Below are 20,521 nucleotides of genomic sequence, written 5' to 3' on the forward strand. Positions count from 1 at the left end.
CTACCCATCTCAGAGGAAAAATGAGGATCCTCACCAACTAGAGGTTTGACCACTAAGTGCACATGTTCCCTGTTCTTATATTGGCAACCTGAGCTTCTTACTGCCGTTGCAGTATTGTTCACTATCTGCAGTTGCAGCTCCTCTGGTTTCAAGAGGCAAACAGTGATCCCTAAAACGTAGTCGTCTAGGTAAAGTGTCTGCTGCAGACATAGTGTAAGGGGCCCCATTATCGTCTACAACCGTTTCTTTCGTTAATTTCTTAAAGAAGATATGCAGCAGTAGCCTGGCTGCAAGCCCAACTTCTCCCCGCCCACAAAAAAATGTGGTTGGGAAGTTGGGTCTGGAGTAGCCTGGCTGCCAGCCCAACTTCTCCCGCCCACAAAAAAATGTGTTTGGGAAGTTGGGTCTGGAGGGTCTCGTATTGGGGACAACTACAGAAAACCCAGAATCGGGACGGACCAATGAAATTGCCAGGGCGGGCTTTATATGATGATGGACAGATGATCAACAGTAACGTAATCAACAACGTCACGAAAGAGCCCTTGGGTTGAATTCGTTTTCAACAAATAACATAATACGTTGCTCTGATTGGTTGTAGGTCTATCCAATTGAGCGTAGAGGCATTTGTTTTACGAGTTCAGTTGAAACACGCTCCGTACTCAAATCCCAACTGAGAGTTTTCAGACTCATATTCTGACTAGAATTATGAGTATGACAACGTCAGGCTAGGTCTGGAGGGTCTCGTATTGGGGAACAACTACAGAAAACCAGAATCTGGGCGTACCAATGAAATTGCCAGGGCGGGCTTTATACGATGATGGACAGATGATCAACAGTAACGTAATCACCCACATCACAAAAGAGCGCTTAAGTTGAATTAGTTTTGAACAAACAACATATTACGTTGCTCTGATTGGTTGTAGGTCAATCCAATTGAGCGAAGAGGCATTTGTTTTCCAGGCTCGTTTGAAACACGCCCCGTAGTCAAAGCCCAACGGAGAGTTCTCAGACTCATATTCTGTCTAGAATTATGAGTATGACAACGTCAGGCTAATGCAGCAGTAACAAAAGAAAGTAACTCATCGATATGTACACATCTTATATTGCTGCACACCAAATTACAGCTTCTTACTTTGAGATTTGAGTATGTAAATACGCTCTCAAACCGTATGTGTAGCATCAAACTGACATTTCTCCTTTGAAAGTGATTGGGTGGACGATAATGGGACCCCTGGCTAACTCCTAAAATCAGGAAAGTAACATTTTTAGGCATATCTTGATTGAACTTCAAAACCGGAATGTTAAAATATAGGTGTGTATCTACATATTAAAGTACAATGCTGTGACATAACGTTATAATTTGTATTATAACAACATCTTGGAAACATTTCTAACCAGCGTCGAGATCTAGGTGGACGATAATGCAACCCCTTACGGTAAGTGCTCCCCTTTTTAATCGTAAAGTTTGGTCCTTCATCCCGCCGGATAGCCTGAATACATTTTCGTCAAACTTCACCATCAACAGGGAAGGAATGAAACGACAAATATGGCTGCTTTTGGGAATAACAAGAACAGCCCGGTACGCTACAATAACTCTTGCTCGTTGCTTGCGCCATTTGTTTACCGCTGTTGCTCTGGACAGAGGAAGAAGATTTTCACGACGATTGCGTATTTCCGGTAACAAATACGGAAGTTGTGTAAAAGGTCTATTGGCTAGCTTAACATAATAATTTGCTATCCACCGAGTGACCACTATTTACCCAACTTGTATCCTAGTTATCCTGCCCGACCATAATGTATGTTGGCTATAACTTGGCTTGAAATGTATATCTATCACAATAGTCGTAGATTATCTGTCTTATGGCAGCGATACTGATCCCAGCTGAACTGCTGCTAGCAGGGGGGACGTCCATGTCGGGGTCGTCCTTGGGGGGGTGGGGGGGGGTCGTCCGTGGCGGACTTAGTGGGCTGGCGACTCGTTGATGGTCTAGTAAAAAAATTATCAAATTTCGGAAGCTTTGCCGCCTTCTCACCTCTTTCTTTTTTCTTTTGCCTTTTCCTGCTTCCACTCTATATGCTTAAAAGGCATTGCTACACGTTCAGTTGTGCTGTGCTCAATGAACTGCGTTATTGTGACTTTCGAATTGGTGTAACTATAGTGTATTGTATCGTCCAGGGTCGGACTGGGACTGAAAAACAGCCCGGGACTTTGAAACACAGACCGGCCCGCCCCCCCCTCCACTTTCTCCCTCACTTTCTTTTTCCATACTTGTCTCTGTTTCTGCATCTGCTATTTGATGTTGCAAAAGAACAATGAGTAAACTATATTCAATAATGACAATCAATTCAACAAACACATTTACATATAATAACCCTGTGCTGCACCTGTCATAGTCTCTCCACTGGACCCTGTCACCACAGCAGCCTCCATCTCTTCCCTTGTGTCACATGTGCCTGCTTTAATACACAGAACAAAAAATCAAGACAATTGCATTTGAGCCACTTAGCACATTTATTATTTAAAGCCAAAAAACATGTTGTGCATATTTAGATGAGTGCCTTTTTCTCTTGGCCATTTATTTTACTTCATTTAAAATGTATAGCCTATATATTTGCTAACATAATACCAAATGTATAATGTTTTTAGAAAAATTAAAACTATGGTTTGGAATGATATTTGAAATTTCTATATGTCGAAAATACAGCAGCTTACAGCTACTTGCACCTGGCGCCTCTGGTACAGCCGCATCTTCGGGCTGCAAACTCTCTCCGTCTTTTGACGGCGTAAACTGTAAAATGTATTCTATACTTCTTCCTGCTTGCAGTGCCCGTTGTTTTTTTTTCTCCTTTTCCTTTCATTTCTTTGCTAAACAAACAACGATGTTAGCTAAAATAGCTCCAACGAATTGGCTGTACTCAGAAAACGATTGATTTTTGACCAATCGTGATCTGTAAAATGGACGGACAAGTGCACCGTTCAAGTTTACACAGGGGAAATGCCCACCCCCACCCTTTGGATCGCTCCAGTTAAACAGCTGAATGGTATTAATGCGTCCTCAAAGTGAGCGTAAACTATTTGGATTTTTTTTTCTTGAATAGGCCTAGTGCCGTGGCCGTAGCAGCCGTTTGTTTGACCGGCCATTCGGGAATTCTCCCGAGTCTCCCGAGGCCAGTCCGACCCTGGTATCGTCACATGATCAAATAGAGACTTGACATTGGACAACAACATACATATTACCCAGCAATCATCATCACAATATGTGCTTCATGTTTGGCTACTCGCAATGTTTTTGGGGCTATCTTGTTGTTATTATCAGTGACCTATGCACTTTGTAAAGCTCTCCCTTGGAAGTTGCTTTGTATAAAAGTGTCTGCTAAATGAATAAATGTAAATGTAGGTGGTATTGCATTTTCGATTTTCTACCTGACACGTCCGGTCGTTTTTATTCTATTAACTCCAGTCAACATTTCTAAAACTATCTCCCCCCCAAAAAAAATTTCTATTCTCGAACCTGGCTCATACTACTAGCTTTTTCTTGGAAAATTTTTTCCTGATTTTTTAAAGTTTGAAACCAATCCGAAATGGGTAAACTAGCACCCCATTTCTTTGCCTATGTCAAAAAAAGTTGCCTGGAAACGTGTTGGCGGATACGAACGGGACAAACACAAAAGGGAACATCAGCAAATCGCTGATTTACCTGAGCTGAATGAAAACAAGGAGAAAGGACTTGATAATCTATAGTTGCCTGCCTGTATTGTAGCACGTTTTACAAATGGTTGCACATATACATGAGGGTTGTTTGTAGAGTTGATTTCCGTTATTTTAAAGCAGATTTAACCATTTTGTTATGAATGCTATTATGTTCATGGCATGACAAACGTAATTATAGCATAATATAATTAGTTATAATATCGTGGCATGTTACGGCGTCATTATAGATTGTTGACATGTTCTGGAGCAAAGACAAAGATGAATAAATCATGTCTGATAACCACAATATTGTTATGGTCGTTATATTCAGGGGTGCAAACTCATCAGGGATGAAAAAGGTGACAAGGATCCGAACCCTCTTGGGGGTCCGGGGCATGCTCCTCAGGGAATATTCATAAATAAATAAATATATGCATAGTCAGTGAACACTGAAATGAATGAGGATTATAGGTCACATGACCAAAAAGCTATTGAAGTTTGAAGGTTTATTTTGAATAAAGAATTACTTTTTAATAACTTCATAATTTTACAAAATAAAGACTTTGCAGAATGAATACATACATCTTCAACAGTTTAACATTATTTTGACACTATTAGTTCATGTTGTTGAGAAGCTATTGACTTTTGAAACGTGTAATTTGTTGATGTTCCCTAAACATACGCGTTGTTTAGGCAGCCGAAAGCATTGGCTAAGCGGCCAGTCGTAGAGGTGCTAACACCGTAATAACACAATAGCCTACTGGGCGTCCAAATATCTGTTAAATATCGAACTTCAAACCAACCACGGTCATTCACGTGCCTAAAAAAATCAAATCATCTCTGTTCAAATCAATTCAACAAACACATTTACATATAATAACCCTGTGCTGCACCTGTCATAGTCTCAAAGACTCGAAATAAAAAGCGCGCGTGTCATGTTGACATCGTTGACAAACAACAAGCTTGAAAAAATATTCATGACAGCTTGCTATCGCAGACTAGTATACTTGGAGGTTGTCGCAAAGTATGAAGTGTACAGCTAGTTGCAAGCATGCACAAGTTTCGGAGCTAGGAACAAGCTTCTGCGCAAGACCGGACGAGTCGGTCTGGAAAGGCGCGGTCCATTTCGTGCTCTCGCTTGCCTCACTGCGCCACTGTAGCCTGGTTCTGCCGTCCTACGTATTTCCGCTCAATCTTGATTTTGCTTCTGTACTCGGTCTGGCCATTCAGTAGATAAGTCAGATTTTGCAGGTTACTTTTTAACCAGCCAATCAGCGAACAGAAGTAGTGGCTGAGAACGATGATGTTGATGTTGTCCGCTAGTTTGTGTTGTAGTACCATAATGGCGGCGGAGAAATGGCAAAGCCATTCGGTCCGTTGTGGCAACGCTGCCGTATATCCAACAGCTAAAGCCAGAGCAAGAACAAGTTTTGCTGAGTTTTGTTGGTGGCCATGATGTTGTGGCCCTCCTCCCCACGGGGTTTGTGAAAAGTTTGATTTTCCAGCTACTGCAGCTAGCTCTTTTACAGTAGTGGTGAAGGAATTGGCTAAGGCGAACGCTAGCGATTGGTTATGGAAGATCAGAGTGGCTCTGGGCAGATCCAATAGTTTTAAACTTCAACAGAGTACCCGCCTACAAGGAAGTGTTGTGGTCTCTAAAATCCTGTATTTTGGACATACACACTAGATTGGGGTTAGTTTAGGACACCCAAATTAGGCCCAAATTAGGACACGAGTTGCTGTAAACAGCCCCTGGTATGACACCAGGCTGTGCCAGACGGCCACTTGCACAAGGAGCTAACCATTTTCCTGTGCAACACATTCTCAGAACATTTCCTTCTGTGGGCTCATTGACGTTATCTTTAATGGAATTTTCTGTCCCAACAAGAGTACTCAAGGTTGTGTACGATACAGGAAGCCAGGTCACGTTGACATAGAAACTGTCCGCCAGGATAAACTGACCTTTGGCAACGAGCCAAACAAACAGTCTTCCCATCTGTTTATCATTACCCACGACTGATTGTCAACATTCAACTTAAAATTATCTGTATGACATGTTATGCTCTGTCTAAATATCTGCTGAAATTGTGGTCCAGCCAAACTGTGTCTGCCGAGACTGCCTAGCGCATGAGATTCCAATCCTTCTGCAAAATAAAGTGAGCCTTATGTCCGATCTCTGACTAAACCTATTCTTGAACTTTGTGGCCCTTGGAAGTCCGCAACAAAACTGCTGACGCCGACGTGATCCTGAGAAATCTACATTACCAAGGTAGGCAATTAAAAAAACCTTGAACCGGACGCAAACGCTTGATTTTGTACCAGGAAGTACAAAAACTGTAATATCTTCCCGAATGTATGAAAAGGAATGAATATTTATGTGCCTTGCTAAAAGCTTTCTTCTATCGTGTCCAGATAAAAGACAGTAATGACTTCTCTGGCGATTTCAATTTATAACTGTCTTTTAGACACAGAAGGATTGGTTGAAGAGTGTTATTCGGAGAAACTGTCACACAAAACCATGACTTTGAACTTTTGACCTAGCTCGGTTAAGTTTGGAAGATCGCTTTGAATCAACAAAAATTATTAAAACCGTGTGTAATTAACTAACTGTTTGAAAAGTTACGCTGGAAATTACAAGTCTGTTGGAAAAATCATGTTAGCTAAGAAATGTTAAGAATTCTGGAACATCTGTGTGACTAACCTTTTAACAGACCTGAGAACCAAATGTCGTTGTTTTGAATAACATATCCATATCCTGTCTAGTTTTTTCACTGATAACAGCAGTAAGCCAGCAGAGAGTTAGTGGCCACTATATCTTCAGTCAAGTAAATAAACAGGAGTAGCTACCCGTATTATTTACTTAAGACGCGCTGGATAAACTACAGTAGATGGATATCCGTAAATAATGTATATAAAATGAATAAGCTGTGTTTTGGTGATATGACCTTGAGACCTGTGAAAGTCTTTCATGTTTTCTGAAATTTCCTGAGACAGCTGTCTTGAACAGGGGCTGTCTAAGGGAGGGGGAAAAGAAGGACTGGATATCTGTTAAATGCTAAAACATGATAAAGAGATGGAATCAGATAAATGAAGTTATAAAAGAATCTATGTTAACCAACTGCCGAAAGGTTTTTGATATTAACAAGTTAGGACCTTGAAGGAGTTAACGTTAATATTTAATGCCTGTGACATAGAGCATGTGCCGGTTACGTGCCTTGCGTCTGTGCAAAACCCTCGCATTTTCACAGCTCAGAGGAAAAGTGATCTGTAAAGGAGGGGCGGAGCAGGTTCAAAAGGGTGCTGCCTAAAACAATGTGTGTTTAACATAAAAGATAATATGAGATGGAGTCAGATCGAATAATTGATATTAAAAGGATCAATGAAAGATATCTTTAAAAAGTTAACGAGTATGGAGCAGATAAAAACGGAGTTGATAAGATAAATATAAAAAGGTTTAACATTGATGTTAACAAGGTCATATCCTGAAGAGTTTAATGTTTGATAGGGAAACTATTGAACTAAACTATTGATAGGAAGGATCTGTGAAAGTTTGTAGAAACTGACCAGAAAGGTTTCAAGGTGTTGAATGTTTAAAGTAGCTGTAAACTAGATCTGAAAGTAAACTTGCAAGATGCAATATATGCAAAGTTGTGTTCTCTGAAAATTACAGACGCTGAAATCCGAACATTTGGACGCCCTTTTTTGAAAAACTGATAAAGAAGGTTCACATAAGAGACTGTAATAAAGGAAAATAAAACTGTGTGTCAATGATTACCCAGCTGTTAACATTAATGCCTGCATCCACCACTGTAAATCCAGCTGAAACCATTCCCCTCCCAGGGGAGGGCAGACCTCACAACTGTGAAGTTTAAACAGCACAGTATGTAAAACTAAGGGCTAATTTGACACCCGAGCCTTTAGAAACGTCTGATTTAGCTCTGTCGGTAGACGGATCTTGTTTCAGGAACCAAGTGATTTGCTGTGGTGGACAGGACTAAAACAAGTACAAGGTTATTAAAGTTTGATTAAATATCCCCAAACTCTGCAAAAAGCAGGAGATATAAACAGGAAAAGAGGCGAAAATATTATATAATATGTGAAGGAATATGAAGAATTTAGCTTGTCACTAACATATTTTTTCTGTCCCTTAGGAATGAGTTAATGATAGAAAAAGTTAATGATAGAAAAATGTGGACTATGGCCTCAGAGAGTATTGAGGCAATTTTAAATTGATAACTTATTTGATAGATAAGCAAAGCACACCCTAAGTATTAACATCTATAATTTTGATAGTGTAACCCTTAGACAATGGTGAAGCTTTTTTGTTGAAGATGTTTTGTAGGAGTACGAGAAAGGAGAAGGAGGAGAGAACGAGTCTCAGAGAAACCAACCAGTATCCAGCCTGGTGGCCGAGTCTCCATTAAAGTCGACCGGGGGAAAAGTCAAACACCCCCGTGTAGAAACACTGCCTGAACACAGGGACACGAGCAATGATGACCACAACACAGTTTGAAGGGTCAACCTTGTGGTCCATCTGGAATCACCGTTATAAATCCCGGATCAGACTTGGTCACACCTATAACACCTATTGACTCTGATTTCCCCCTCCGTGAGTCACCACCTTACCGCGGTGGAGGGGTTTGCATGTCCTAGTGATCCTGGAAGCTATGTTGTCGGGGGCTTTATGCCCCTGGTAGGGTCTCCCAAGGCAAACAGGTTCCAGGTGAAAGACCAGACAAAGCGTGGCTCAAAAAACCAACCATGAAGAAACACAACAATGGTTCCCAGTTGCCCCTGCCCGGAAGCGGGTCACCGGGGCCCCCCCCTGGAGCCAGGCCCGGGGGTGGGGCTCGATGGCGAGCGCCTGGTGGCCGGGCCTTTTCCCATGGGGCCCGGTCGGGCACAGCCCGAAAAGACAACGTGGGACCCTCTTCCAGTGGGCTCACCATCCGCAGGAGGGGTCATGGGGGTCGGGTGCAGTGTGAGACGGGCGGCGGCCGAAGGCGGGGGCCTTGGCGGTCCGATCCTCGGCTGCAGAAGCTAGCTTTAGGGACGTGGAACGTCACCTCGCTGGCGGGAAAGGTGCCTGAGCTGGTGCGCGAGGTAGAGAGTTTCCGGCTAGATATAGTCGGCCTCGCCTCGACGCACAGCACGGGCTCCGGAACCAGTCTCCTTGAGAGGGGCTGGACTCTCTTCCACTCTGGAGTTGCCCTTGGTGAGAGGCGTCGAGCTGGGGTGGGAATACTCGTTTCCCCTCGGTTCGGTGCCTGTACATTGGGGTTCACCCCGGTGGATGAGAGGGTAGCCTCCCTCCGCCTTCGGGTGGGGGGACGGGTCCTCACTGTCGTTTGTGCTTATGCACCAAACGGCAGCTCAGAGTACCCACCCTTTTTGGAGTCTCTTTTTGGAGTCTCTGGAGGGGGTGCTGGAAAGCGCTCCTCCCGGGGATTCCCTCGTCCTCCTGGGGTCATGCTCATGTGGGCAATGACAGTGAGACCTGGAGGGGCGTGATTGGGAGGAACGGCCCCCCCGATCTGAACCCGAGTGGTGTTCTGTTGTTGGACTTCTGTGCTAAACACGGTTTGTCCATAACGAACACCATGTTCAAGCATAAGGGTGTCCATATGTGCACCTGGCACATGGACACCCGAGGTCTCAGTTCGATGATCGACTTCGTAGTCGTGTCGTCGGACTTGAGGCCGCATGTCTTGGACACTCGGGTGAGGAGAGGGGCGGAGCTGTCAACTGATCACCACCTGGTGGTGAGTTGGCTCCGATGGTGGGGGAGGACGCCGGTCAGGCCTGGCAGGCCCAAACGTAATGTGAGGGTCTGCTGGGAACGGCTGGCGGAACCCTCTGTCAGAAGGAGCTTCAACTCCCACCTCCGGGAGAGCTTCGATCATGTCTCGGGGGGGGCCGGGGACATTGAGTCCGAATGGGCCATGTTCCGGGCCTCCATTGTTGAAGCGGCTGACCGGAGCTGCGGCCGCAAGGCGGTCGGTGCATGTCGCGGCGGTAACCCTCGGACCCGGTGGTGGACTCCGGAGGTGAGGGATGCCGTCAAGCTGAAGAAGGAGGCCTATCGGGCTTTATTGGCTGGTAGGACTCCTGAGGCAGCTGATGTGTACCGGCAGGCCAAGCGGAACGCGGCTCTGGCGGTCGCGGAGGCAAAAACCCGGGCATGGGAGGAGTTCGGCGAGGCCATGGAGAATGACTTCCGAACGGCTTCAAAAAGGTTCTGGACCACCATCCGGCGACTCAGGAGGGGGAAGCAGTGCTCTGTCAACACTGTATACGGTAGGGACGGTGCGCTGCTGACTTCGACGGGGGACGTCCTGGATCGGTGGAAGGAATACTTTGAAGACCTCCTTAATTCCACCAACACGCTTTCCGACGTGGAGGCAGAGTCTGGGGACATCGGGGGGGGCCCTTCTATCTCTGGGGCCGAGGTCGCCGAGGTGGTTGAAAAGCTCCACGGTGGCAGGGCCCCTGGGGTGGACGAGGTCCGCCCGGAGTTCCTTAAGGCTCTGGATGTTGTAGGGCTGTCTTGGTTGACACGACTCTGCAACATCGCGTGGACATCGGGGACAGTGCCTCTGGACTGGCAGACCGGGGTGGTGGTTCCCCTCTTTAAAAAGGGGGACCGGAGGGTGTGCTCCAACTTTAGGGGGATCACACTCCTCAGCCTCCCTGGGAAGGTCTATTCAGGGGTCCTGGAGAGGAGGGTCCGCCGGATTGTCGAACCTCGGATTCAGGAGGAGCAATGTGGTTTTCGTCCTGGCCATGGAACAGTGGACCAGCTCTATACCCTCCGCGGAGTCCTGGAGGGTACATGGGAGTTCGCCCAACCAGTCTACACATGTTTTGTGGATTTGGAAAAGGCGTTCGACCGTGTCCCTTGGGGGCTCATGTGGGGGGTGCTCCGAGAGTACGGGGTACCGGATTCCCTGATCGGGGCTGTCCGGTCCCTGTACGACCGGTGCCAGAGTTTGGTCCGCATTGCCGGTAGTAAGTCGAACTTGTTTCCGGTGAGGGTTGGACTCCGCCAGGGCTGCCCTATGTCACCGATTCTGTTCATTACCTATATGGACAGGATTTCTAGGCGCAGCCAGGGTGTTGAGGGGGTCCGGTTTGGTGACCTCAGGATCGGGTCGCTGCTTTTTGCAGATGATGTGGTCCTGTTGGCTTCATCGGGCCGTGACCTTCAGCTCTCACTGGAGCAGTTCGCAACCGAATGTGAAGCGGCTGGGATGCGAATCAGCACCTCCAAATCTGAGGCCATGGTTATCGACCGGAAAAGGGTGGAGTGCCATCTCCGGGTCGGGGAGGAGATCCTGAACCAAGTGGAGGAGTTCAAGTATCTCGGGGTCTTGTTCACGAGTGAGGGAAGAATGGAGCGCGAGGTCGACAGGCGGATCGGTGCGGCGTCCGCAGTGATGCGGGCTCTGCATCGGTCCGTCGTGGTGAAGAAGGAGCTGAGTCGAAAGGCGAAGCTCTCTATTTACCAGTCGATCTACGTTCCTACCCTCACCTATGGTCACGAACTATGGGTAGTGACCGAAAGAACGAGATCGCGAATACAAGCGGCCGAAATGAGCTTTCTCCGCAGGGTGTCCGGGCTCTCCCTTAGAGATAGGGTGAGAAGCTCGGTCATCCGGGAGGGGCTCAGAGTAGAACCGCTGCTCCTCCGCGTCGAGAGGAGCCAGCTGAGGTGGCTCGGGCATCTGATTAGGATGCCTCCTGGACGCCTCCCTGGTGAGGTGTTCCGGGCACGTCCCACTGGGAAGAGGCCCCGGGGAAGACCCAGGACACGCTGGAGGGACTATGTCACTCGGCTGGCCTGGGATCGCCTCGGGGTCCCCCAGGAAGAGGTGGTGGAAGTGGCCGGGGAGAGGGAAGCCTGGGCCACCCTGCTTTGGTCGTTGCCCCCGCGACCCGATCCCCGGACAAGCGGCAGATGACGAGACGAGAGACGAGACGAGAGACTCTGATTTCCCTGATACAGTACAGGACAGTGCTGTCCTGAAGGCAAAGCACACAAATGACGTTGGTTAACTCTCAGCCCTCAAACTGGGCCTGAGACTGAGGTTGAGAGCTTCCTGCTCGGGGCCCGAAGTTATCAAGCCACCCTGGTCAACGGCGAACAGTCACTCAAACCTAGAAAAACCAAAACCAAGAAAGGGATCAGAAAATAAAACTCAACCGCCGAATAAAAACAATCCCTTCTTGGTTGCGTTCCAACTGGGAAGAAGGGGGGTGAGTGAAACCAAAAGGGCAGATGAGGTGGATGCGACAGCAATTTTGTCGTTTGAAATGTGAAACTAAAGTAATTGTTAACAAAATGCCTAGGTGGTTTAGGTTGATAGAACCAGGGTTTATTGATGTCATCAACGATGTTTGTTGGCTCTGAGTTAACACCTCCCAGTGTCCACTGCCATTGCATGGAGAACAACTGGTGAGTGGCAGAGGAAAGTAGGGATTGGTGATGTATAGACTACACCCACATTGTTCATGATGAAGTTTCACAAAAGCTATGACTAAACTAAACACATTAAGCTTGAAGCTGTTATGGCTATATACCCATCTCTTCGTCCCGGTTTCTATACAGTGCCTTGCGAAAGTATTGGCCCCCCTTGAACTTTTTGACCTTTTGCCACCTTTCAGGCTTCAAACATAAAGATATAAAACAAAATGTTTTTTTGAAAAAATCAACAACAAGTGGGACACAATAATGAAGTGGTACAAAATTTATTGAATATTTCAAACTTTTTTAACAAATCAAAAACTGAAAAATTGGCCGTGCAAAAGTATTTGGCCCCTTTACTTTCAGTGCAGCAAATACTCTCCAGAAGTTCAGTGAGGATCTCTGAATGATCCAATGTTGACCTAAATGACTAATGATGATAAATAGAATCCACCTCTGTGTAATCAAGTCTCCGTATAAATGCACCTGCTGTGTGATAGTCTCAGAGGTCCGTTTAAAGCGCAGAGAGCATCATGAAGAACAAGGAACACACCAGGCAGGTCCGAGATACTGTTGTGGAGAAGTTTAAAGCCGGATTTGGATACAAAAAGATTTCCCAAGCTTCAAACATCCCAACGAGCACTGTGCAAGTGATAATATTGAAATGGAAGTTGTATCAGACCACTGCAAATCTACGAAGACCCGGCCTTCCCTCTAAACTTTCAGCTCATACAAGGAGAAGACTGATCAGAGATGCAGCCAAGAGGCCCATGATCACTTTGGATGAACTGCAGAGATCTACAGCTGAGGTGGGAGACTCTATCCATAGGACAACAATCAGTCGTATACTGCACAAATCTGGCCTTTATGGAAGAGTGGCAAGAAGAGAGACATTTCTTAAAGATTAGGGCTGCACGATTAATCGAATTTTAATCACAATCATGATTTCGGCTTCCCACGATCAAATTCGCGTGATCGAGCGATATTTAAAATGCGTCATTCCGTTCATAGAACGCTCCGTATCAACGTTTTTTTTGCAAAGCCAATCTAGCGCTCCGTAAACCAATAGGTGCGTTCGACATCGGCTGTGGCTGCATGAAACGACCAGCGAGAGTTGCCGCTTGCTGTCGGGGAGGAGTTATAAACGGATCCTTAAGTCGGAAAATTTGTCATTTTATGTATTGGGCTATGGTAAACTCTTTCTCCAATCTGCAGGCTGCAGCCGGCTGCGGCGCTGTGTGGAGTCGAATATGTCCGTTCACGTGCCTTCATGAGCCAGTCAGAGTTGTTCCCTGCACCATACAGCTCAATTTCTAGATGTAGACGGTTACAGAGTAACGTGAGGAAAATTCCGCAACAGATAGAAGTCGGTCATAAGGCTGCTATCTTAACAAAGAAAACAAAAAAAACTACATGTGACCTGCCTTCGCTAATCCCTAAATAATTATTTTAGATACAGTATAAGTTTATATAGCTTGCAAATACAGAGGATAGCCTACCGAAGTTGAGTTAGCCAATGTCGTTAGCGATGCTAGCTAACGTTTGCTAGCTGCATAACTTTTAACTGGGTCTTGCAGCACTGCTTGATTTACTGAAATTATTCTGAAATGTTATGTTCTACTAGCCATTAGCCTATTTGAGCTTGGCACAGTTTTCCAAAGCCCTAGTGTAACTGTGTCGACACAGTAAATAATTCCTCTTTCAAGTAATAAGCCCCGGTTCAATTGTTGAGCATTAAATTAGCTGCAAGGTCTGTAGAGATCTTGGGACTATGCCACTCGAGCAAACACAGATCTGTGTTTTGCTCATGCAGAATTCGGTTAAATAAAATCGGTAAAAAAAACGTAATGAGTGGAACAAAAGATGAAGTAACGTGGCATTTTATTTTGTGTGAGTTTTAACTTGTCCAGTGGGGCAAGTACATTTCTCTTCCACTTGCCCTACAAAAAAATCCACTTGTCCCGGACAAGCGGACAAGCCTTAATGCTGAGCCCTGCCGTATTTGTTTTTTATTGATTATATATTATGAGTTTTATACACACCCATTATGCAAGTACAATGTATTGTGACAATACAATTGGATTAGGTTATAATCAACAAATAATCGTGATAATTAATCGTGATCTCAATATTGATCAAAATAATCGTGATTATCATTTTCGCCTCAATCGTGCAGCCCTATTAAAGATATCCATAAAGTGTCACATAAAGTTTGCCAAAAGCCACCTGGGAGACACACCAAACATGTGGAAGAAGGTGCTCTGGTCAGATGAATCCAAAATCGAACTTTTTGGCAACAATGCAAAACGTTATGTTTGGCGTAAAGCAACACAGCTCATCACCCTGAACACACCATCCCCATTGTCAAACATGGTGGTGGCAGCATCATGGTTTGGGCCTGCTTTTCTTCAGCAGGGACAGGGAAGATGGTTAAAATTGATGGGAAGATGGATGGAGTCAAATACAGGACCATTCTGGAAGAAAACCTGATCGAGTCTGCAAAAGACCTGAGACTGGGACGGAGATTTGTCTTCCAACAAGACAATGATCCAAAACATAAAGCAAAATCTACCATGGAATGGTTCACAAATAAACATATCCAGGTGTTAGAATGGCCAAGTCAAAGTCCAGACCTGAATCCAATCGAGAATCTGTGGAAAGAACTGTAAACTGCTGTTCACAAACGCTCTCCATCCAACCTCACTGAGCTTGAGCTGTTTTGCAAGGAGGAATGGGCAAAAATGTCAGTCTCTCGATGTGCACAACAGATAGAGACATACCCCAAGCGACTTACAGCTGTAATTGCAGCAAAAGGTGGCGCTACAAAGTATCAAGTTAAGGGGGCCAAATAATTTTGCACGCTCAATTTTTCAGTTTTTGATTTGTTAAAAAAGTTTGAAATATCCCAAAAATGTCATACCACTTCATGATTGTGTCCCACTTGTTGTTGTTTTTTATATGTTTATGTTTGAAGTCTGAAATGTGGCAAAAGGTCAAAAAGTTCAAGGGGGGCCAATACTTCACAAGGCACTGTAAAACTCACCATTATGATGACAGAGTGCAAACTAATGCACCAAGATCATCTAACAAAATAAGACTCTCCCCTGGTCACATAAGTATCCTGTTCCTGGGACTGTATCTAATTCCAGGAGAAAGTAAAAACAGATCCAGGGGTCGTGCCAGAGGGAAAGCAGGGGGGCCTGAAGCCGAGGTTCCCAAAGCAACAGCAACTGCTGTACAGGTTGAGGGATCAAACACGTGGTTTCACCTGAACCACTGCGTCAAAAATCCCCGGCCCAATCCAATGACATCAGTTGATACTATGTCTGCACATTCAAACCAAAGCAACAATGTTCCAGCTAATAATGAAAAATGTTCTGTTGTGTGTGGTCCTCCTAAGCCTAGAAGCACTATGGTGTTGGGGAACCCCCAACCGGGGATTGGCCACGGCTCTTCCCGAGCAACCAGAGATGCGTTTGTGCCCTCTAACTCTGATATGGCTACCAGCGGTAAAACAGGTAGAGATCGCAGCGTAAGTATACACAGGGGGTTGACGGGGATCTGGGAGAGAAAGTTAAAGAAGACATCCAGATCAATTGTCAATCAATTGTCAATATCTAGACGGCATGTTGCCCCAGTTAAAAGAAGAGATAGCAATACCAACAGGAGTGTCTCTGATTTTATAGAAGTAATTTGAGTGCTATGAGAAGCAGGGCAGCGTAGATGTAGGCACAGTGCCAGAGGAGGACTGCAGCTATATCTGGTAAGTGGGTGGTGTCTGTACCAAGGTGATAGATGGACAAGCCAGACAGATAAAGGGAGAAAAAGAAAGGTGTCCAATTCCACCGTCCTGTCCCTACCCGAGTAGTCGCTAATGTTTTTTGGCTGTATGACTATGCAAAGGGGTTAGGACCAACTTTACCAGTGGGGTGGGCAGGGAGATGTGCCAGGGTACATGCAGTCACCCATGGGATCCACTTCAAGTTAGCCCAAGCATCAGGCAAACTTCAGGGGGCCTCGCGTGCTCGTCGTGCCTTTACATCTGACGTAACAATCGACGCAATAGGTCAGCCAAGGGGGGTGCCCAATGACTTTAAAGCTAGAAATTAGGTGGCCTCCGGATTTGAATCTATCCTACCATGGATAACAGTAAATAAGAACACTGAATGGAATCAATTACCTGTATTATAGTTAGCAGCGTTTCATTAACTATACTGATGAGGCTCTCACCGCCCTGGGACAGCATCTGTCAGCAACCTCGGCCATGGCCTGGCAGAATCGGCAGGTATTGGATTGGCTGCTGGCTGAGCGTGGGGGGTTGTGCACTTTGATTGGACAGGTATGTTGCACGTTCATACCAAATAACACTGCCCCAACAGGAAGATTCACCCAAGCCTTGTCTGACCTAAGAGCACTGAGAGATGAGGTGAAGGCTAATACAGGACATGAAACTAAGAAAACTAAAACTTTAAAAAATAAACTTTAAAACAAAATTTGGCAAGGTGGGGGTAAAGTTTTGTCAAGATAGGAATCGCTGTGCTACTGACTTTATTAGTGTTAGTACTCATTGTCTGCTGCTGCATGCCCATTTTCCGGTCTTGTGTCAAAACCCACTTTGCCTCCCCAATTGCGGCTGTGAGGACCCTAAAAAAGGAGTCGGCTGACCCACAAACCTCTTTCCTGCTCTCAAACAGGGTCTCCAGTCTTGACCTGTACCCGGTGCCCGGAAGGGCCAAGGAGGGGCAGGGGGCTGAGAGTCAGGATGGCTGAAAGGTATCCAGACCACACCAGGTCTCGACAAATCAATCGAGCCACTACAAGGTGGTGGACCCCCAATCAATGATTATTTTTAGGCTCGTAAATGTGTTTATTGCTTTGATTTTTGTTTTATTGATAATTAAATTGATGTTTATTTGATTCATTGATCTTGTGTACAACTGTTGTAGTAGTTTTGAGAAGGACTGCAAAATGGATATCTTGTCACACGACACTAAATCTGGACAGGTTCAAAAAAGACAAACACTAGCATACTACTTAAACCATATATCCATATAGTCAAGAATTTTGGGGGGATTTCTGTTTCTTTTGTTAACGTTTTATTTTTTCTTTCAATGTTTAAACGTTCTGAAGTCCCCCAAATACAGATTTCTGAGGTAGTGCGAGGATAATACCCTCATAAGGAGTGATCTGTTGTGGTCTCGAAAACCCTCTATTTAGGACATGCACACTAGATTGGGGTTAGGACACGAGTTGCTGTAAACAGCCCCTGGTATGACACCAGGCTGTGCCAGGCGGCCACTTGCACAAGGAGCTAACCATTTTCCTGTGCAACACATTCTCAGAACATTTCCTTCTGTGGGCTCATTGACGTTATCTTTAATGGAATTTTCTGTCCCAACAAGAGTACTCTAAGTTGTGTACGATACAGGAAGCCAGGTCACGTTGACATAGAAACTGTCCGCCTGGATAAACTGACCCTTGGGACTTAGCAACGAGCCAAACAAACAGTCTTCCCATCTGTTTATCATTACCCACGACTGATTGTCAACATGCAGCCTAAAATTATCTGTATGACGTGTTATGCTCTGTATAAATATCGGCTGAAATTGTGGTCCAGCCAGACTGTGTCTGCTGAGACTGCCTAGCGCATGAGATTCCAATCCTTCTGCAAAATAAAGTGAGCCTTGTATCCGATCTCTGACTAAGCCTATTCTTGAACTTTGTGGCCCTTGGAAGTCCGCAACAGAAGTCAACGCTTGTCAATGGAGCGAGGCCAGACTCTCTGTACAAACGAAATGTACGAGAGTCTGGTAAGGACCAGGCTAGCGCCACTGAGCACTTTTCATAGAAATGAATGGGGACGCCATCTTGGAAGAAAAATCTAGCTGTGTCTATTAATATATAAGTCTATGACACAAAATCATTACGCGTTACAGATTAAGCAGCCATGCAATATAGTTACTGGAAGAAATCAAATATTACATCAAATCTGTGACTCAGCGTTCACATTTCATTCCAGCAGTTGTTAAACTCCTCGCTACATTACAAATATTGGCATCAGGATCATTTCAAACAGTCATAGCTGTTTTGACTTTCGTGGCTGATCCATGATAGAAAGAGAGAAGGAGCCCCATTCAATTGCGTGTTTAAATGCTCGCAATGTACGATATAGTAGACAGAGAAAGGCGCTGTTTACCCAATCACCTGCAGGTTTCGTAAATATGACGAAGTATCACAGCATGCGCAAACTGCGGGTTGCCCATGGCGCTAATAATGCTACGGTGCAAATGTATGTACATGAGGCCCTCTGTGTATTAGACTAGACTACTATTTCCCAAGGAGTGTCATTGTATCAGTAAAGAATTCACTTTAAAGGGTTTCTAAGGTTTTTAAACCAGCAATTTCATTTTCTTTCTTTTGGAAGAAGTTTATTAGACTTGATGAACGCACACATGCACTCAAAACTTGCCAATGCAGTGCACACATGGACACACACAACCCCGACCCCTAATTGCTTGCTGCCATGTGGATAAGAGCATTGGAGTTGAGCAGGAAGAAATCTCTACACATTTTAGGCCAGAGAAACACATACACAAAACACACACACAGAAACATGAATGCGCACACACACACAACACACATGAGCGTGTGTCGGATCCATCAGAATCCGGCTACTGGAACTCAAGGGTCAACCTGATCTGTTACAACTCATAGAAACTGTACCGTTTTGTTCAGCGCCACACTGAATCGCTTAGCTTTTGAAAATTATGTCCACATTTGAATGCCTCTTGCAATAAAAGTATAAGTGTATGAAGATGATGATGCTGTAAACATTCCATCTGGTCCTACACAAAGATTTAAAGAAAGCAAAATACTCAATATGTTAATGTCCTTGATTTGTTATGAATCCACATTTTATAGTCTCTTGTGGTACTTATCACTCTCACTATAATTTACAAATAAATGTACTCAGAGATTTCATTGTAGAGTTATGTAGGACTGCAAAACACCTGGAACCATTTCTTAAGTTTTCTCCCTGGTTTATCCCTAGCAATATCTGATGTAATGATACTGGGTTATGTGGAGCCCTGCTAACGTGAGCCGTCAGTCTAGCTCACGCTCACACTCAGTTGTGACAGTGCTGTCTTACTGTTTCCAAGGTGCCAGTCTGACACTGTCTCATTCTCTCTGTCTCCCTCTCACTCTGTCTCTTTTTTCTTTCTTTCTCTTTTTCCCTCTCTCTATATATGTTTGAGTCACAGTTTTGCTCTCTACAAGCAGACTACCTTCCTGTTCTCTATCTTGCTCACATCCTCTTTGTTTCCTCAAACCTCTCTCTTTACATTTCCTCTCTCTCTACTCTATCCTCTTTCCATCTTTTCTTTTTCCCTCCCTCCCTTTCTATCTTCGCTGTCTCTCAACCACTCCCTCCCTTTCCGCCCTCTCTCTTCCCCCTTGTCTGTACGCCTCCCTCTCTGTCTTCCTCTACCATTCCTTTTCTTCGTCTTCTTTCTCTCTACCCCTCTCTCAACTCCCCCCTTCCCCTCCTCTCCCCGTCTTATCTCTTTCTCTTTCAGGCATGCAGAGAGGAGATGCGCTGCAGTATAAATCTTGTCTCTGTCAAGCCAGTCAGTTTTTGGCAGAGGGGAGAAGGGAAACATCTGCTAGAGGGAGAGCTGGCGTCCAAACACATTCAGAGAACAGGTCACCTCGGGTGACAGGTGAGAACCCGCTTCGCTGAGAGAAGAGTCTCCTCGGCCAGGATGGACAGTCCGACTCCCCGCCACATCAAGGTCCTCAAATTGTCCGTCAGGAGAAGCAGAGAAAAAAAGCCGTTTATTAAGGTAAGCTCTCTGTCCATGATACAGCAAGCTCTCCCAGTGTGAAGTACTGCACAGCCAGCCAATAGCAGCTGAACCAGGTGGTGCCAGGGACCTAGTGGCTCCTCACCAAGTGAAAATGGAGTAGGCATTGGCAATGCTGTTAAATCGGCCCATCTAACCTTGAACAGATTTAAGCTCTCCATTTTTACAAGCCATTCCCAATGCAGTTATCACAGAGAACTCATCCTTCCCTTTTGAAAGGGGAGATGGCGCTGTGCTGATTTCCTGGGGAAGGTTATTGCAGGGCAGTGGTAAGTAACAGGGGGTACGTACAGCATGTTAGTGCACACTTGACCATCTGTACACAAATCTCCACCAGCACACACCGGGAATATCTTTCATGCTCTGCGCCTCATCTGCATACTGACCTCTACGAACCAGAATGTCCTTTCAAGCCCATCCAAGCATACCCAGCGGCATTTACAATACAATTTCCCTCTTTTAACCACGGCCTGTGGGAGATGTGCTGTCTCAAGTACCAGG

At 45.3% G+C, this 20,521-nt stretch overlaps 1 protein-coding gene across 2 annotated transcripts in view; it reads right to left on the reverse strand.

The window, feature by feature from the left end:
- thsd7ba (thrombospondin, type I, domain containing 7Ba) overlaps positions 1-20,521 on the reverse strand; it is a 385,664-nt gene that overhangs the window by 111,751 nt on the left and 253,392 nt on the right. The window lies entirely within an intron of this gene.

The sequence above is a fragment of the Hypomesus nipponensis genome, chromosome 23 (genome assembly GCF_054491055.1).
Source record: "Hypomesus nipponensis isolate SF chromosome 23, ASM5449105v1, whole genome shotgun sequence".
NCBI lineage: Eukaryota > Metazoa > Chordata > Actinopteri > Osmeriformes > Osmeridae > Hypomesus > Hypomesus nipponensis.